At 40.8% G+C, this 19,924-nt stretch overlaps 1 non-coding gene across 1 annotated transcript; it reads right to left on the reverse strand.

Moving 5' to 3' along the window:
• Nucleotides 1-10,771: 10,771 nt before the first annotated feature.
• Nucleotides 10,772-10,846, reverse strand: Trnat-ugu. The gene has a single exon. It is a non-coding gene; the product is annotated as a tRNA-Thr (tRNA).
• Between the last annotated feature and the right edge of the window lie 9,078 nt (nt 10,847-19,924).

Here is a 19,924-nt window from a genome sequence, read left to right on the forward strand (position 1 = left end):
CCCATGATTTTAGAAATTATGTTATCTATTTCTTCTGTCTTATTTGATCTTAAGTCTTCCAAAGCTCTCTTAAATTCTGATTCTAGTACTGGACCCCCTATCTCTTCTAAATCGACTCCTGTTTCTTCTTCTATCACATCAGAAAAATATTCCCCTTCATGCACGATTTCAATGTATTGTTTCCACCTATCCGCTCTCTCCTGTGCATTTAACAGTGGAATTCACATTGCGCTCTTAATGTTATCATCCTTGCTTTTAATGCCACCGAAGGTTGTTTTGACTTTCCTGTTTGGTGAGCCCGTCCTTCCGACAGTCATTTTTTTTTCGATGTCTTCTCATTTTTCTTGCAGCCATTTCGTCTTAGCTTCTTTGCACTTGCTATTTAATTCACTTCTCAGCGGCTTGTATTTCTGTATTCCTTAGTTTCCCGGAACATTTTTGTACATCCTCCTTTCATTGTTCAATTGAAGTACTTCTTCTGTGACCCATTGTTTCTTCGCAATTACCTTCTTTGTACCTATGTTTTCCTTTCCAACTTCTGAGGTGGCCCTTTTTAGTGATGTCCATTCCTCTTCAACTGTACTGCCTACTGAGCTATTCCTTATTCCTTACTGCAGTATCTATAGCCTTAGAGAACTTCATGCGTATCTCGTCAGTCCTTAGTACTTCAGTACCCCAATTCTTTTCGTATTGATTCTTCCTGACTAATGTCTTCATCACTACTATATTGTGATATGAGTCTATATCTTCTCCTGGGTACATCTTACAATCCAGTATATGATTTCGGAATCTCTGTTTGACCATGATGTAATCTAACTGAAATCTTCTCGTATTGCTCTTTCAATGTCCTCATACGCTTTCTCTATCTCTTCAGCTTGCGAAGTTGGCATGTATACCTGAACTATCGTTGTCGGTGTTGGTTTGCTATCGATTCTGACAAGAACAACCCTGTCACTGAACTGTTCACAGTAATAAGCTCTTGCCCTACCTTCCAATTCGTAACGAATCCTACTCCCGCTGTACCATTTTCGGCTACTGACCAGAAATCCTTGTCTTTTCAGTTCACTTCACTGACCCCTACTACATCTAGATTGAGCCTTTGCTTTTCCCTTTTCAGATTTTCTAGTTACCCTACCACGTTCAAGCTTCTAGCATTCCACGCCTCGACTCGTAGAATGTTATCCTTTCGTTGATTATTCAGTCTTTTTCTCATGGTAACCTCCACTTTGGCAGTCGCCTGCTGGAGATCCAAATTGGGACTATTCCGGAATCTTTTGCCAATCGAGAGACCATTATGGTCTTGTGGATACATGTTATGTGTGTTTAATGCAGTGTTTTCCATTGCCTTCCGCATCCTCATGTCGTTGATTATTGCTGATTCTTCCGCTTTGAGGGGCATTTTCCCACCCTTAGGACAAGGGAGTACCCTGAAACTCTGCCTTTTCCTCTGCTTTCTTTGACACGGCCGTTGGTGAGTGAGGGTGACTTCTTGTGCCGGAAATCTTCGGCCTCCAATGCTGATTATTAATCCAAATTTAAGCAACGGCGGGATTCGAACCCGGGACTGAAGACGTTTTGATTATGAATGAGAGACGCTAGCCTCCTTTTTTTCTCTCTCTTTTTTCGATATAGTCCGTTGCATTTGATCTGGGCGGACGCCACAATACATCCGGTCAAGTTGATTGTTGTTTCCTTTACTCAGTTTTTTTTTTATTACAGAGGTCATGCAACCTTGTGACCGAACACGCTGAGCTACCGTGCCGGCAGCCCTAGCCCAGAGGTGCATCTGCGGTATCGCGATGGTCAATGCAATAGAATAGATTCTACTGGTGTCGTCCACTTGCATAAGTGGAAATCGTGTGATGCCAATGTGGAACTCAGATTTCTTGAACCCACTGTGATTGAAGCACAGGCGTAAAACTCCTTATCGTCGTAAGTTATCGTGCCAGTTACGCACCATTAGCTAAGGATACTTTCGCATGTGAGGTGGTCCTCTACTTCTGAAGGACTACTACCATTTTTTAGTTTACGCGTCCTTGGCTGAAGTACTGAATTTTTACAGAAAATCGTTATCTTGAATACCGCACTGATTAAATTCTCTGTCGTGCGTGGGCTAAATATATAACACATAGATTCCCCAACGTCCTAATGTTTCCTTTCCCTGTCGAGGGTCTGTGCCTTTCGATGGTTCCACTATAATGTTAGGAACAATGTGTCGTAAGCAACAGGATGATTACTTCTTTTGCTTTGTCATTACGTCAATAGAGTAAACGGTGATTAGAATCTGGTAGTTAGATGGTCAGTATTTTCACTTGTTGTTGAGATTGTTGGCAACCATGTAAGGTAACTGTAACTGACAACTTTTCTGTGAGAACAGTGATGCATGAAATTATGGATGCATGAATCGTCCTTTGGATTTAGCAACAAAATTGAAGTAAGCGTCTCCACGTCATTGTACATTTTGCGAAACTTCGGTAAATATTGATCCACAGTTCCCTGAGAGATTATATTCTAGCATTCTGAGAGTATCTTACTACGTAAAAATGGGTCCTTACGAGACACCAGGCTGAAAGAAGTGCACTGGTAGCTACCAGCAAAGCAGTGCGAGGTCAGGGAGGATATGCTTGTACTATATAGGGATTGTGGCTGCATACTCCTCCATGATTAAGGGAAGGCGCTTGTCCTATCGATATTTCGAGGATAAAATCATACTTGTTATCTTTCCTTCTGTGAAGAGATCAGATTTGTAAGATGTAATAATTGGCAACCAATGCTATACAATCGCAATAAAGTCATGTTGTAAGGTGTCAGACAAATCCAACACCTTCCATGAAAACCCTGATATGATAAGCAAATCCAGTAGTATGTCACATAGCTCCGAATAAATCGTGACATTAAATTAACCAAAGTAATACGAGTAACGAGTGAGCAAATGGAATACCACACACTAACACAAGAATGCCTAAATGCATGTCATACCTTCCCACCGTGAGACAGACGCAGTTCCGAGGGGAGAAACGAGAACAGAAGCCGAGAGCAGAACCGTGTTAAGCTGAAGTCCCTACGATAAGGGACGGACACCCACGTCGTCAGCTAACCGCTAGGACCACCCCTCAGCCCATGTTAAAAGCTAGAGCCCTCCAGAAAAACAGTATATATCTTACGATAACACTAAAAGGACCACCCCAGCCGCAAGTTATAGCGTGAGACTTTTTCGCGTCCCTGTTACGTCAGGACCACCCCCCAGCCCATGTTAAAAGCTAGAGCCCTCCAGAAGAACAGTATAGACCTTACGATAACACAAAAAGGGCTACCCCAACCGCAAGTTTTAGTGTGAGACTTTTTTGCGTCTCTGTTACGTCAGGACCACCCCCCAGCCCATGTTAAAAGATAGAGCCCTCCAGAGGAACAGTATAGATCTTACGATAACACTAATAGGACCACACCAGCTGCAAGTTTTAGCGTGAGACTTTTTCGCGTCTCTGTTACGTTGCAAACTTTAAAAACATTGCCCCACCACAAAAAGTATAACGTTTCACATTGGATAGACAGAATTTTTATAGGCAGAGCTTAAGGTTAACATTGAGACCCTGATTGGTCAGATGAAAACACAGCCAGATAGTTTTTTTAAACCAACTTCGGTAAATTGTAGTAAGGAGAAGTTAGGGCGAGTTGCTTCCGAGACGGCGAGGTGAGCGGAGCTGTGATTCACGCCGCCCCCTGACGAACACCGACAAGGTAATGAACGCACGCGATGCCTCATAACAGCGCATAAAGCTTCACTCAGCACTGCAGAAGTCTCATCTGTTACACCCGCTTTTTGCGTAATACTAGTGTCGATCGTCAATTAAAGCTCATGGTGTTCACAATTGCCACTTGAAGTAAAAATCTGAAACGTGATGATTTTTCTGTTATATAGTTATTGAGAAGCCACATCAGCCACCGTAATTTACGACAAGTGAGATAAATAATTAAAGATAATTGAGGGTCACTGTAGTTTTTGATAGTTTTCTCTCTTGTTGTTGTTGTTGTGGTCTTCAGTCCTGAGACTGGTTTGATGCAGCTCTCCATGCTACTCTATCCTGTGCAAGCTTCTTCATCTCCCAGTACCTACTGCAACCTACATCCTTCTGAATCTGCTTAGTGTATTCATCTATTGGTCTCCCTCTACGATTTTTACCCTCCACGCTGTCATCCAATGCTAAATTTGTGATCCCTTGATGCCTCAAAACGTGTCCTACCATCCGATCCCTTCTTCTAGTCAAGTTGCGCCACAAACTTCTCTTCTCCCCAATCCTATTCAATACCTCCTCATTAGTTACGTGATCTACCCACCTTATCTTCAGCATTCTTCTGTAGCACCACATTTCGAAAGCTTCTATTCTCTTCTTGTCCAAACTAGTTATCGTCCATGTTTCACTTCCATACATGGCTACACTCCATACAAATACTTTCAGAAACGACTTCCTGACACTTGAATCTATACTCGATGTTAACAAATTTCTCTTCTTCAGAAACGATTTCCTTGCCATTGCCATTCTACATTTTATACCCTCTCTACTTCGACCATCATCAGTTATTTTACTCCCTAAATAGCAAAACCCCTTTACTACTTTAAGTGTCTCATTTCTCAATCTAATTCCCTTAGCATCACCCGATTTAATTTGACTACATTCCATTAACCTCGTTTTGCTTTTGTTGATGTTCATCTTATATCCTCCTTTCAAGACACTGTCCATTCTGTTCAACTGCTCTTCCAAGTCCTTTGCTGTCTCTGACTGAATTACAATGTCATCGGCGAACCTCAAAGTTTTTATTTCGTCTACATGGATTTTAATATTTACACCGAATTTTTCTTTTTTTTCCTTCACTGCTTGCTCAATATACAGGTTGAATAACATCAGGGAGAGGCTACAACCCTGTCTCACTCCTTTCCCAACCACTACTTCCCTTTCATGCCCCTCGACTCTTATAACTGCCATCTGGTTTCTGTACAAATTGTAAATAGCCTTTAGCTCCCTGTATTTTACCCCTGCCACCTTCAGAATTTGAAAGAGAGTATTCCAGTTAACATTGTCAAAAGCTTTCTCCAAGTCTACAAATGCTAGAAACGTAGGTTTGCCTTTTCTTAATCTTTCTTCTAAGGTAAGTCGTAAGGTTAGTATTGCCTCACGTGTTCCAACATTTTTACGGAATCCAAACTGATCTTCCCCGAGGTCCACTTCTACCAGTTTTTCCATTCGTCTGTAAAGAATTCGCGTTAGTATTTTGCAGCTGTGACTTATTAAACTGATAGTTCAGTAATTTTCACGTCTGTCAACACCTGCTTTCTTTGGGATTGGAATTATTATATTCTTCTTGAAGTCTGAGGGTATTTCGCCTGTCTCATACATCTTGCTCACCAGATGGTAGAGTTTCGTCGTGACTGGCTCTCCCAAGGCCATCAGTAGTTCTAATGGAATGTTGTCTACTCCCGGGGCCTTGTTTCGACTCAAGTCTTTCAGTGCTCTGTCAAACTCTTCACGCAGTATCTTATCTCCCATTTCATCTTCATCTACATCCTCTTCCATTTCCATAATATTGTCCTCAAGTACATCGCCCTTGTATAGACCCTCTATATACTCCTTCCACCTTTCTGCTTTCCCTTCTTTGCTTAGAACTGTGTTCCCATCTGAGTTCTTGATGTTCATACAAGTGGTTCTCTTATCTCCAAAGGTCTCTTTAATTTTCCTGTAGGCGGTATCTATCTTACCCCTAGTGAGATAAGCCTCTACATCCTTACATTTGTCCTCTAGCCATCCCTGCTTAGCCATTTTGCACTTCCTGTCGATCTCATTTTTGAGACGTTTGTATTCCTTTTTGCCTGCTTCATTTACTGCATTTTTATATTTTCTCCTTTCATCAATTAAATTCAATATTTCTTCTGTTACCCAAGGATTTCTACTAGCCCTCGTCTTTTTACCTACTTGGTCCTCTGCTGCCTTCACTACTTCATCCCTCAAAGCTACCTATTCTTCTTCTACTGTATTTCTTTCCCCCATTCTTGTCAATTGTTCCCTTATGTTCTCCCTGAAACTCCGTACAGCCTCTGGTTCTTTCAGTTTATCCAGGTCCCATCTCCTTAAATTCCCACCTTTTTGCAGCTTCTTCAGTTTCAATCTGCAGTTCATAACCAATAGATTGTGGTCAGAGTCCACGTCTGCCCCTGGAAATGTCTTACAATTTAAAACCTGGTTCCTAAATCTCTGTCTTACCATTATATAATCTATCTGATACCTTTTAGTTTCTCCAGGATTCTTCCAGGTATACAACCTTCTTTTATGATTCTTCAACCAAGTGTTAGCTATGATTAAGTTATGCTCTGTGCAAAATTCTACCAGGCGGCTTCCTCTTTCATTTCTTCCCCCCAATCCATATTCACCTACTATGTTTCCTTCTCTCCCTTTTCCTACTGACGAATTCCAGTCACCCATGACTATTAAATTTTCGTCTCCCTTCACTACCTGAATAATTTCTTTTATCTCGTTATACATTTCTTCAATTTCTTCGTCATCTGCAGAGCTAGTTGGCATATAAACTTGTACTACTGTAGTAGGTGTGGGCTTCGTATCTATCTTGGCCACAATAATGCGTTCACTATGCTGTTTGTAGTAGCTAACCCGCAGTCCTATTTTTTTATTCATTATTAAACCTACTCCTGCATTACCCCTATTTGATTTTGTATTTATAACCCTGTTATCACCTGACCAAAAGTCTTGTTCAAAATGGTTCAAATGGCTCGGAGCACTATGGGACTCAACTGCTGAGGTCATTAGTCCCCTAGAACTTAGAACTAGTTAAACCTAACTAACCTAAGGACATCACAAACATCCATGCCTGAGGCAGGATTCGAACCTGCGACCGTAGCGGTGTTGCGGTTCCAGACTGCAGCGCCTTTAACCGCACGGCCACGTCGGCCGGCAAAAGTCTTGTTCCTCCTGCCACCGAACTTCACTAATTCCCACTATATCTAACTTGAACCTATCCATTTCCCTTTTTAAATTTTCTAACCTACCTGCCCGATTAAGTGATCTGACATTCCATGCTCCGATCCGTAGAACGCCAGTTTTCTTTCTCCTGATAACGACGTCCTCTTGAGTAGTCCCTGCCCGGAGATCCGAATGGGGGACTATTTTACCTCCGGAATATTTTACCCAAGAGGACGCCATCATCATTTAATCATACAGTAAAGCTGCATGTCCTCGGGAAAAATTACGGCTGCAGTTTCCCCTTGCTTTCAGCCGTTCGCAGTACCAGCACAGCAAGGCCGTTTTGGTTAATGTTAGAAGGTCAGATCAGTCAATCATTCAGACTGTTGCCCCTGCAACTACTGAAAAGGCTGCTGCCCCTCTTCAGGAACCACATGTTTGTCTGATCTCTCAACAGATACCCCTTCGTTGTGGTTGCACCTACGGTACGGCCATCTGTATCGCTGAGGCACGCAAGCCTCCCCACCAACGGCAAGGTCCATGGTTCATGAGGGGAAGTTTTCTCTCTTGTGAAACTTAAATTACACCTAGATTATAGATGTGATATGGCATAGGTCATCCTTTGATCTATTGTAGAACTTGGAAACCCACTCAGGGAATATTCGTTCACATTTTTGTTGAACGCAGTTGATTTTTATCATCCTGTATTAAAACATTTCCTTTTATTAATAGTGCAATTTATAAACAATGTTTTGTGAGTAGACTAAAATTTCCAATTGGTAAACGTAACTGCTTTTTCGACGTTATTTTACCAGCTAAGTAAAAATAGGAAAACCTTGAACCCATTCCACTTAATTTAGTTAGTAGTAAGATTCTTTTACAGGGAGTGCAGTGGATCTGACGCTGAAATCATTAAGTATTTGGTTATATCATCGCTAGTCTCACTGAACTCTTCTGAACTCTACATGTCATGTGTGGCGTCTCCTTACCAGCAACAGGTCCCAGGTTCAAACTAGTCAATTCCCTAAAAAACACGCTCAGAGCGTCGTTGCGCGAAAGTGGTAGGGAGATACGATATAGAACAAACAGACACCACGCAGAATGTTAGAATGTTGTAAGAAGTTCTCATCGCAGCGTAACATTGAACGATAAGATAAAGTAAGTCACAGGAGCTGTGCAACAGAGTACATGTCAGTTTTGAAATGTTTCATCAGATTCCATATGCATCTCTCTCCTAAGTGAATGAAATTACGATTGCAAAGTTTTTATTTTAACAATAGCAGTCCAATTTTACAACGATAAATGTTTTACAAGCGTGCACGTGCATCACCGGACTCAGTTTACAGTTATAAAAATGAAAACATTTCCGTTTCCCTTTTAGAAACACTAGTGAGCCCTCCACCGAACACAAGACCAAGGTCCAGACGACAGTCAAACACACCGCACACTTTTGCGAGTATTTTTGCATTTCCTGCACTCACTGCTGCTGGTATGCGTCGTCACAGTTCAGCCAAAATTGTTGGAAGGGCAGATGGAGTTTATTTCAGACATCCACAACAAAATCTCATCCCGTGATCTCATCCCGTGATATCAGGCGACCCTGGAGGCCAACAGTACTCTCCTTACGACCGATCCATCTGTATGTCGGCTCTCTTAAGAAATGGTCGGATGTGGAGGTGCCCTGCTGTGGTGCTACGTCCTGACAGAAAACGAAATTTGCGCCATGTCCTCGCAGTTGTGAAGAAAGCCAAATCTCCGACACAGGAACGTAAGTGATTTATGTGACTATGCTTTGAGAAAAAAAGAACAGACCGTACGTCTTCTCTCTGAATGCTACGTAAAACACATGATCCTTTGAAGAGTCCCTCTCTCTACTGTTTTGTAAATATTGTAGCGTTGTGACATTTCTACTTTGCCACTTAAATAGAACGTAATCTCATCACTGAACACTAAATACGATAGGAAATAGTTATCAACCACCTCCACAACCAAAAAGCATCCACAAAACTCTATAAGTTGTAGAGAATGTCAAATGAAACATCTTTGAGTCGTCTAATTTCCTAACTGTCTTTTACTTTGCTACCAGTTTAGGCGATTCACTACGTCATCTTGAGGCCCCTGACCAACGTGTAAGAAGATTCCAACTTCGGTTCCGATGAAAATAGGGCTCAGACTGTAGATTTCTGCTAGATACAGCGGTCACTTCAACCATCATTTGCCGACTGTCGGCTGAAAGGTGTTTGATTTGACATTCTGTAATGAACATCCGAGTCCCACAACCATCTCTGAATATGTGGACATACAGACACTATACATTGTTGTCTATATCGATCATGAGGGGTGTGAATCAGTTTAAATGAGTGTGGTTTGAAATGCAACAGACGTTGCGAAACTCGTCACAGATTCAGGAGGAATGGCCAACTCTTAGTTGACACAACGAGAGGCGCAGTGCCGTATTGTCGACAAAACTCACGCCGTACAGTTGTAACAGAACTGCAGCTGTTCCAGTGTAGAGGGGAAAAATATTTTTATTATTTCGTTATCGCCATTTCTCCTCGATGCCTTCACGATGAGGAACGAACGAGCTGCACCATGGAGACCTCCACCGAAGCTCAAGCGAAGCAGTAACTTACAACTGGCATCAGTGTAATCTTCCACTGTCGATACGTAAGTAAATATCTGTCCTTAAGTCATATCTTCATACACGTAAAAGATATAATCTTGTGAAACCAAATGAATCACATTATACTGTATGAAATTCATATATCTCTGCAGTCTTTCATGGAATGGAACATTGTAAAAGGTCCATCAACTTCATTAACTATAACGGCACCGGAGGAGGGAGTGCTGTACACAGCGTTAATTTAGCACCCATTATAATCCAAGCCGTACAGTGCTTGTACAAAATTTCCCTTTTAGTGCGTATTACCTGAGATGCTTAGTGTGGGTAACGGAAGAAATGTCACTTCCGGTCTTGCTGCGTTTACGAGCAAATGTTCTTTTTCTTGTTGTGGTCTTCAGACTGAAGTTTTATTTCTTCAACTGTCGATGCGTCTTCATTTCCTACTAACTAATGAAAACTACATCCGTTTCAATTTGATTGCTGTATTCGTCTCTTGGCCTCCCTCTACAATTTTTAATTTCCGCACTTTCGTCCAATACTAAATTCATTATTCCTTTATGCCTCAAAAGTGTCTTATTAACAGATACCATCTTTTCGTCAAATTATGTCATAAATTACTTTTATCGCTAATTCTGCTGGGTACTTTGTCATTAGTTACACGATCTACATAGTTAATCTTCAACATTCTTCTGTAACAGCATCTTTCGAAAGCATCTGTTCTCTTCCTGTCTGAATTCCTTGTCGTTCATATTTCACCTTTGTGCACGCTCCAGACAAATGCCTTCAGAAAAAGACTTCCTAAACTTAAATTCGTATTCTATATTAACAAACTTCTGTTCTTCAGAAACGTTTTTCACGCCATTTACAGTCTACATTTTGTTTCCTCTCTACTTCGGCCTTCGTCAGTTACTTTGCTGCCCAAATAACAACTCTCATATAGTAACTTTGGTATCTCGTTTCCTGATCTAATTATCTCAATATTGTCTGATTTAATTCTGATACATTTCATTACCCTTGCATTACTTTTGTTGATGTTGAACTTACACCCTCCTTACAGGATATTGTCCATTCCATTCAAGTTCTCTTCCAAGTCCTTTGCTGTCTTGAAATGATAATTAAATGGACACCCTAGCGGCAAGCAGGCGTTGATGCACTTCATTGGGGACATGTTGAAAATGTGTGCCCCGACCAGGACTCGAACCCGGGATCTCCTGCTTACATGGCAGACGCTCTATCCATCTGAGCCATCGCGGGCACAGAGGATAGTGCGTCTGCAGGGACTTATCCCTTGCACGCTCCCCGTGTGATCCACATTCCCAACATGTCCACACCACTACATCCACGGTAACTGTTCTATCGGGAACAGACACTACCGTCATATATATAGTTAAAATATGGCTTCCCGGCTATTGACCTTCTTGTGCGAACGCACACGCTATGCCCGAACTCGTACGGAACTTGGTAGATTAATCTGCCACGAATAATGAGTATGATGGGCAAACATCTGTTAGGCGCACTACGAATGTAGTGGTGTGGACATGTTGGGAATGTGGATCACACGGGGAGCGTGCAAGGGATAAGTCCCTGCAGACGCACTATCCTCTGTGCCAGCGATGGCTCAGATGGATAGAGCGTCTGCCATGTAAGCAGGAGATCCTGGGTTCGAGTCCCGGTAGGGGCACACATTTTCAACATGTCCCCAATGAAGTTCATCAACGCCTGCTTGCAGCTAGGGTGTCCATTTAAATATCATTTCATTTCTAGCAAAGCTGCTTTGTCATCCACGGTAACTGTTCTATCGGGAACAGACACTACCGTCATGTATATACCTTTGATGTCTCTCAGTGAAAGACAACTTAGTTTGCAAATCTCAATGCTTTTATTTCTTGTCCCTGAACTTGCTGTTATAGGTGCATATTGAATAACATGGGGGGGGGGGGGGGGGGGGGCTGCAGGCCTAGATCACACTCTTCTCAACCACAGCTCCCATATCATGCCCTTCGACTCCTACAACTGTCGTCTGGTTTCTGTACATGTTGTGTATAACCTTTCACTCCCTATATTTTACCCCAGCTACCTTCAGAATTCGAAAGAATGAATTCCCCTAACATTGTCAAAAGCGTTCTCTAACTCTACAAATGCTGTAGACATGGGTCTGCCTATCTTTAACCTACCTTCTAAGATAAGCTGTAGGGTCTGTATTGTCTGCATGTCCCAACATTTCTGCGGAACCCAAACAGATCTTCCCTGAGATAGGCTTACACCAGTTTTTCAACTCTTCTGTAAATTAGTCGTTCCAATATTTTACAACCATGGCCTATTAAACTGATAGTTCAGTAATATTCGCACATGTCGACATCTACTTTGGAACTGGAATTATTACATTGATTTTGAAATATAAGGGTATTTCCTTTGTCTCATACAGCTTTCTAGCTAGACAGAAAAATTTTATCTTACTCCACCAGCCTTGTGACGGTTTAGGACTTCCAGTGTTCTGCTGAATTCTTGTCGCAGTATCATATTACCCATCTCATCTTCATCTACTCCCTCTTCGGTTTCTGTAACATTCCCTTTAAGCTCTTTGTCCTTGTATGTTCCCTCTACTTTTCAGATTCCCCTTCTTTGCTTAATACTGTTTTTCCATTAGAGCTCTTGATATTCATGCTTTGACAAATATCATCCAGAAAACGCGTATGTCGCGTATGTTAGCCAAATTCAGAGATTAAAACAGTCATGGCATAACATTTATAAACTCTTTGATATCAGTAGTAACACAAGCGATAAAAGTATAAAAAATATACCACGATGAATACAACCAGGTTTCTTACCGTGGACAATTTGATTCCCATTTTGTCATACCTTTCACCGTTAGAGAAGCGTTTCGCGACAGATAATAAAGTGACGGTCTGTTTTATGTTCTGTGTGGTGGCTGGATACTGAAATGTTCATCATGTTGCCTGGGGAACATTTTTTATTGGGCCCGACTGGGAAACTCCACCAGCTATCAAAGAGTTGACGGCCCCGGGTCTCGTAAACATACTCTTAAATTCAGTTAAGGATCCCACAAAGAATTTTATGCGCTGTGCGCTGACAGTTACACCGCTCTATACTACGTCTGCAGCAGCTAGAGAATTACGTCCCTTCGCTTAATAACATTCGATGTTTCAGAAGGAACAGTAGATATGTCAAGAGGCGTTGAACTCAACAATTTGTAGTGAAAAGTCCATATTTAAAAATAAAGCTCATATTCAGTTTGCAATGTATGTTCCCGTGTAGAAAAATTATAGACTGATATGTACGGCGTTCACGTTACCAAATATGATCGACGATAAATGAGCTGGAACATTCATGATGGAAGACATATTTACAGAAGAATTGCATAAATTTTTTGTTATGAGAAACAACTTGTTTGAAGGGCCAGGTAGTTCTTCGAAGTTGAAAGAAATCAGATTTCCTACAATACAGTGGAAACATACGTTTTCTTTGCCTTTTAGAAACAGTATTGCGGCAACCACCTACGCGTTCTTCATTGCTCAGAAAAAAATTAATTCTTTGCTTCTATAACTAGAAACGAAAAGAAAAAAATTTGATCAGGAGTACACAAATACGTAATTGAAACAGTTTGTTAATGGAAAATCCCGAATATCTCACTTTTCCGACAAATGAGTTAGTGTATTGATGACCAGTGGAAGTGACCTTTGTGGACGATTCACAGGTCAGGGAATCGAACTATTAAATACGATTTACCTTTTGTAAAATGTACACGAAGTCGGTCAGCTTGAAAGAATATGCCTGGGAGGAACCAGTGACAACTCATTTCGCAGGATATGTGTTTAATGAAAGACATATACTGCCGATCAGTTACGCAACAGGTCCAATAATGCGAAACTTGCAGTTTCAGAAAAGTACAGCTGTTACTTGGATATTTGTGCAATTCCGAGTTATAGCTGAGGTTATGCACGGAAAAAACTTCATAGATATAGCATATGAACTGAATTAACAGAAAGAATGTTTATTAACTACATCATCTACTGCAGCATCTGTAGCAGTCTCTAATGTTCAATAGGCAGTTAACAATTTAATGTAAGATTTGTTCCAATTTTATTTGTGGAAAGCTGGTAAATGTTGAAATTCTTCTTGTGTTATTAGTCGCAAACTAGATTAGATTAGATTCAGTTTTTGTTCCATAGACCCAAAAAATGGGATAATTTTTGTGGGTGTGGAACATGTCAGAAAGTATGACATAAAAACATAAAACATTTGAATATAATATGTACTACCCTGATCATTTGTCAGGAGATAGTCGAGAATAAGCTAATACAATGCAGTAAACTGGGACAACTAATATTTATAGAATTAACACACTGAGAATGAAACACTGTTAGCCACTATTAATAAATTTATCATACACAAAGTACCTCATCTTGACTGTTGTGTGATGAAGTGTTGTCAAAATTGAAATCTAACAGATATTTTTACTTAAACTAACTTAACAGTTTCTGTTAATATATTCATCTATGGAGTAGAAGGAGTTGCCTATCAAAAAGTCTTTCAAATTCTGTTTAAACCGTGCTTCATCTGAAACCAAGTTTTTAATGGTTGCTGGCAATTTATAAAAAATGTGTGTTACTGAATATTGGACCCCTTTTTGGACCAAGGTAAGTGATTTTAGGCCTTTATGTAGATGGTTTTTATTCCTAGTAGTGATACTGTGTACTGAGCTATTGGCTGGAAATAGAGATGTATTACTTGCAACAAATTTCATTAAGGAATAAATATACTGAGAAGCAGTGGTTGGAATACAAAGTTCCTTGAACAGGTTTCTACAAGGCTTTCTTGAATTTACACCACAAATGATTCTTGTCACACGCTTTTGCACCCTACAAACTTTTTCTTGGTTTGTTGAGTTGCCCCAGAATATGATACCATACGACATAATAGAATGAAAGTAAGCACAGTATGTAAGTTTTTGTTATATTTGTATCTACTACATCTGACATCATTCTCACAGCAAATACAGACTTGTTTTGGCGCTTAAGCAATTCTGTGGTATGCTCTTCCCAACTGAATTTATTAACGAGTTGTAATCCCAGAAATTTAACACAGTCAACCTCTTTGGTCTGCATGTCTTCATATGCTATACTCATGCTGGAAGGAAATCTCTTACAGGCTCTGAACTGCATATAGTGGGTCTTTTCAAAGTTTAACGACAAAGAATTAGCTTCAAACCACTTACTAATGTCAGTGAAAATTTGATTAGCAGCTATTTCTAAATCTGTACTTGACTTGCTACTTACTGCAATGTTTATATCATCTGGAAACAAAACAAACTTAGCATCTGGCAGTGTAACAGATGATAGGTCATTAATATACACAATGAAAAGCAATGGACCAAAAATGGAACCTTGAGGAACACCATATGTAATTAATTCCCAGTCAGGTGAAGACTGACTGCTTACTGCACAGGTATTTCGCAACGACATCCTTTGTTTCCTGTTAGATAAGACTCAAACCATCTCGCAGCATTGCCAGTGACGCTATAATACTGTAATTTACTTAGGAGAATGCTGTGGTTCACACAGACAAATGCTTTTATCAGGTCACAGAAAATGCCAGTAGCCTGTAAAATGGGTATGGCATCGTCCACATATCCTTCACCTACGCTTTCAAAGAAATAGTTTTTGATGATTTGGGTAAACGCCCATGCATGTGGTAATGGTGAAATGGGAACTGTAAAATGTATTCTTCGAGAGTGGTAGGAGCATTTACATTATTCATGTGTAACAATAGTGGTTGACACGTGTAAACAGGCGTGACGTCGTCTGAACACCTGTCATGTCGTAAGGACTCATCTTATAACTGGAGTTCTGAGATATTGTTCAGAGTTTATTAAAACGAATAAATTTTCTTTCGATTTACAATCTTTTATATCCCAATAAATAGATTGCAGGTAACGAGCTCAGTCTCTGATGTTACTGTGTTTCGGTCACGTTAGTCATCTCACCGGATTTACTATCAACTAAAGAAACTAAGACCACCATATGAAATAAGCTGTAATTCTACGAACACTGAGAGCTTTCGGTTTACAACAAAAAACTGCAAGGAAGTAAGTGTTGTTGCATATGCACTATTTGATGAAAAGTGTAGGGGCAGCCCCACGTAACGCAGAGCTGACGACAAGATGTACGACAGGCGGACCCTCTGGCGGGGATAATCGTGTTGTCAGCAGAGACGCAGCAGCAGCAGAATGAGTGGGTCAGTAGACATCGCTGACTTCGAACATGGACTAGTCACTGGATGCTACCTGAATAACAGATCCATCAGAGACATATCAAATATTCTAAGGCTGCCCAAATCGGCTCCTGTGGTATGTTTGTGGAATGGAAACGCGAAGTGTAATCTACTGACAGACAAAGTCCCTCGAACGCTGCGGAGATTGTTTATAAAAAATCACACGATCACCAGAGGGCGGAATCACTCGTGAGTTCCAAGCATTACCAGGAGTCCAGCTAGCACAATGACTGAGCGTAGGGCAATAACAGGAAAAGGGTACAATGCCCGAGCAGCTCCTCACGAGCCACCAAAGAAGACGAAGTAAATATTCCTGAATTCCAGTTAAGAACAACTGCCAAGATGAGAAACATAGAAGTAGATATCCTCGGAGTAACGAAGCAGCTTAAATCACTTAATAAAGGCAAGGCCTCCGGTCCAGATTGTGTAGCAGTCAGGTTCCTCTCAGAGTATGCTGATAAAATAGCTCAATATTTAGCAGTTATATACAACCACTCGCTCTCAGAAAGATCCGTACCTAAAGACTGGAAAATTGCTCAAGTCACACCAATACCCAAAAAGAGAACTAGCAGTAATCTGCTGAATTACAGGCCTATATCATTAACGTCGATTTGCAGTAGGGTTTTGGAACATATACTGTATTCGAACATTATGAAGTACCTCGAAGAAAACGATTTATTGACACATAGTCAGCACGGTTTCAGAAAACATCGTTCTTGTGAAACACAACTAGCTCGTTATACTCATGAAGTAATAAGTGCCATCGACAGGGGTTGTCAAATTGATTCCATATTTGTAGATTTCCAGAAGGCTTCCGACACCGTTCCTCACAAGTGTCTTCTAAGCAAACTGCGTGCCTATGGAGTATCGCCTCAGTTGTGCGACTGCATTCGTGATTTCCTGTCAGAAAGGTCACATTTCGTAGTAATAGACGGCAAGTCATCGAGTAAAACAGAAGTAATATCCGGCGTTCCCCAAGGAAGTGTTATAGGCCATCTATTGTTCCTGATCTATATTAACTCCATAGGAGACAATCTGAGTAGCCAACTTAGATTGTTTGCAGACGATGCTGTCATTTACCGTCTTGTAAAGTCATCAGATGATCAAAACGATTTGCAAAATGATTTAGATGAGATATCTGTATGGTGCGAAAAGTGGCAATTGACCATGAATAAAGAAAAGTGTGAAGTTATTCACACGAGTACTAAAAGAAATCAGCTAAATTTCGATTACGCGATAAGTCACACAAATCTGAAGGCTGTAAATTCAATTAAATACTTAGGGATTACAATTACAAATACCCTAAATGGGAACGATCACATAGATAATATTGTGGGTAGAGCAAACCAGAGACTGCGATTTATTGGCAGAACTCTTTGAAAGTGCAACAGGTCTACTAAAGAGACTTGCTTACACCTCGCTGGCCCACCCTATTCTGGAGTATTGCTGTGCGGTGTGGGATCCGCATAAGGTGGGACTGACGGATGACATCGAAAAAGTACAAAGAAGGGCAGCTCGTTTTGTATTATCGCGAAATAGGGGAGATAGTGTCACAGACATGATACGTGAATTGGAGTGGCAATCATTAAAACAGAGGCAATTTTCGTTGCGACGGGATCTTCTCATGAAATTTCAATCACCAGTTTTCTCCTCCGATTGCGAAAACATTCTCTTGGTACCAACCTACATAGGGAGAAATGATCATCACGATAAAATAAGAGAAATCAGTGCTCGCAAAGAAAAATTTTAGTGATCGTTTTTCCTGCGTGCCGTTCGAGAGTGGAACGGTAGAGAGATAACTTGAACGTGGTTCATTGAACCCTCTGCCAGGCACTTTATTGTGAATAGCAGAGAAATCACGTAGATCTAGGTCACTGTAGTCATTGATAACCGGACCTTGAGGTGGTGTGAAGACCGACGCCAGTGGAGAGTGGAGGCTTGGAAGTGAGAGATTTGGAGTAATGACTCAGGCTATACCGTATGGCGATGTCATGGAAGTGTTTGGGTCTGGCAAATATCTGGGGAACTTAACCTGCAATCATGTTCAGTACCAGCAGTGAAATACCGAAGAAGTGGTGTGACTGTTTTGCGGCATTATCCATTATTAGGTAGCAGTCTGCTTATTGCTCTTAAGAGAATGCTGAAGGTGGTTGGACAGGCACACATTTGAATGGTGGGCTCCATGTGGTTCCCAAGTCGTGCAGCGACAGTAAACCATAAAATTACCAAATATGCAGCAACCAGTCGCAAAATCATGTTTTATTTATTCACTTTTGCAAATCGATTTCAACTGATTAACAGCCATCATCGGTGTTTTCAACCAATATGTGCCCTGAGTAGTAATACTGTCTTAAGCAGAGATCAAACACAAAGTTTGACATCTGATTAAGACAGTATTATACAAACACAAAGTTTGACCTCTTCTTAAGACAGTATTATACTCAGGGCACATATTGGTTGAAAGCACCGATGATGGCTGTTGCTGCACATTTTGCAGCCTTGAGGACTGCATATGGTACAATAGTTGATGGCTCTATCAGCATGATAATGCACCCTGTCACAATGCAGCACCTGTGATACAATGGTTTGTGGACAGTAACATTCCGGAAATGGACTGACCTTCCCAGAGTCCCAACCAGAACCGAAAGGCACAGATATAGGATGAGGTAGAACGTCTATTCACTCTGGACCCTAGCGTTCAACATCACCATCTTGTCTTGATGTTTTGCCGTCCATGTTTTTCGAGAATTAGGTTTCAACCCTGTATCCTAAGTTTCCACAAATGAGCAAATTGCTATGAAAAGAGTATGTGGAAAAGAAACAGCACTGGCAGTTACTAAAATAATATATGTACAGCGTCTTTCCTACTCGTATGTTATGTATCTTACAATGTGTGTGAGAATCTATCTGGTGTAACTCCACGATTTTTGCTGAGTATGTGTAACCATTAGCTGTAAGTGTGTGAAACTTTCGAATTTGGAGTTCCTGGTATATAGTTGTGTACGCTGTATGCTATCACTGTGAAACCTACAAATCTGAGCTTCTAGATATGATTGCTGTATTGCTCTATTAACTTTAAACGTAATCTTCAGATCATTAGCAGTAGAGCAGAAGTTTTCTAGATTTAAAGGGACTCATAATTCAAGAACACGAGATTTTAAGAAAAGTGATTTAAAGGGACGCGATTTAAAGGGACTGCAGCTACTTGGTGCCAATTCAATCAAAACTAACGATCTTACCACTTCTGGTGTCAGGTTACACAGTTGGGCGACTTGTAATCCTCTCCCCCCAAGGAGCCACCGAAAATTGCTCAAGGTCTTCCAGGGGAAATCCTGCATTAGCTGTGCCACGTAGGGAGGTGGTCTAGGTAGTTACATTACTCGATACAAGTCACATAATGTAAAATTGGTGAGAAACCCCTGTCACAATGGGGGGATACACCTCGTCCTACCCATGGACCATTAAGATTCACTTCCTCCCCTCCACATCCTTTGAAACCAGTACAGCTGTGTACGCCACTTCATTTGGGATCTTCACATGATGGAGAGAGATTCAGGTAAGTTATAAACAATAATATTTTAGTGACAGGTGTTGGAAACAATAACATTGCATGACAAGATAACTAATTGTTTGTCATTATGAAAAAATTTTACTTTTGCAACACTTCTTTACAATAACGTTTTGCTTCTTTATTAACAACTATTTTTTCTTTAGTTCACAAACTTATTTGTTTCTGATGTTGTACACACAATGTTTTTATGCAAAATAATTTGTAAAACTAATTTTTTACAGTATTTTTTGACAGTGTATTTACACAGTAAACTTTCTCTCTCTCTCTCTCTCTCTCTCTCTCTCTCTCTCTCTCACACACACACACACACACACACACACACACACACACACACACACACACACACGGTGTGTGTGTGTGTGTGTGTGTGTGTGTGTGTGTGTGTGTGTGTGTGTGAAAGGGAAACAGTGGTTGGGAGGGGAGTGAGACAGGGTTGTAGCCTACCACCAATGTTGTTCAATCTGTATATTG

Source organism: Schistocerca americana, chromosome 5 (genome assembly GCF_021461395.2).
Source record: "Schistocerca americana isolate TAMUIC-IGC-003095 chromosome 5, iqSchAmer2.1, whole genome shotgun sequence".
Taxonomy (NCBI): Eukaryota; Metazoa; Arthropoda; class Insecta; order Orthoptera; family Acrididae; genus Schistocerca; species Schistocerca americana.